This window comes from Carcharodon carcharias, chromosome 3 (genome assembly GCF_017639515.1).
Source record: "Carcharodon carcharias isolate sCarCar2 chromosome 3, sCarCar2.pri, whole genome shotgun sequence".
Taxonomy (NCBI): domain Eukaryota; kingdom Metazoa; phylum Chordata; class Chondrichthyes; order Lamniformes; family Lamnidae; genus Carcharodon; species Carcharodon carcharias.
This window is the reverse complement of record NC_054469.1, coordinates 42,076,240-42,077,573: the sequence shown is the minus strand read 5'-3', so window position 1 is coordinate 42,077,573 and position 1,334 is coordinate 42,076,240.

The window sequence follows — 1,334 nt, the reverse complement described above, 5'->3', positions numbered from 1 at the left end:
CTGATAGAGTTGTGGTCAAAGGTGTTTCTCAGCATAAATTTTTCCATGAGCGACAGGCATACGGCACGGTCCAACTACTTGGGGCGTTTCGCGGCAGCGTGGCTAGACCCATCCTTCGCAACGCCAGGGACAGGTAGAACCTCAGCACGTAATGACACTTAGTGTTTGTGTACCGAGGGTCTACGCACAGCTTGATGCAGCCACACACAAAGGTGGCATCAGGATGAAGGTGATGTTGGGCACGTTTTTTCCCCTTTTATCTAGAGGCTTGTATATCGTGTCCCTGCGAACATGATCCATTTTCCACCTCCAGCTAAAGTGAAAGATAGCTCGGGTGATCACCGGCAAGCTGGAGCGAGGAATGGGCCAGACCTGTGCCACGTACAGCAACACCAAGAGTGCCTCACACCTGATGACCAGGTCTCCCGCAATGGAGAGGGAGCATCGCTCCCACATGCCCAGTTTTCTTTTCACCAAAGCCACCTGCTCCTTCCAGCTTCAAATGCATGCCCTGGTCCCTCCAAACCATATCCCAGCACCTTCAGGCCATCTGACTTGACAAACAGACTTGAGGGGGACAAAGGATCAGTCAGCCCAGTTCCCAAAGAACATGGTCTCACTCTTGCCATGATTAATGGTTTATTGGCTCCTGAGGCCAGTTCAGACTGGTTGCAGATGTTGATTAGCCTGCGCACCAACAGCAGATCCAAATGGAAGATGGTGACATCGTCCATGTACAGGAAGGCTTTGACTTGAGTGCCTCCACTGCCTGGGATTGTCACTTCTCTCATGCCCGGATCCTTCCTGCTGGATTCAGCAAAGAGTTCTATGCGACACACAAACAGGACAGGGGAGAGAGGGCAGCCCTGTCTGACTCCAGATTTAATAGGAAAGCTAACTGATTCCTATACATTGATTGAAACTGCACTACTGATGTTAGTGTAGAGCAGTTGGATCCAGTTGCGGATTCCCTCCCCAAACCCCATTTTGGAGAGCACATCCACCATGTAGGTGTGCGATACTCTGTCAAAGGCCTTCTCCTGGTCCAGTCTGAAGAGGCACGTGTCCACACCCCTGCCCCGTACATAGGCAATCGTATGCCTGAATAGTGCGAGGCTGTTGAGACGTTCCTGCCGGGTACCAGCGCAAGCCCGATCAGGGTGGATCACCAACTCCAGAGCAGACCTGACCTGATTGGTGATGACCTCGGACAGTGTCTTATAGTCCACATTCAACAGTGAGATGGGTCGCCAATTTCTAATTTCCTCCCTTTCCCCCTTCTGCTTGTGGATGAGGGTGATGATGCCTTTCCTCATGGATTCTGACATGCTGCT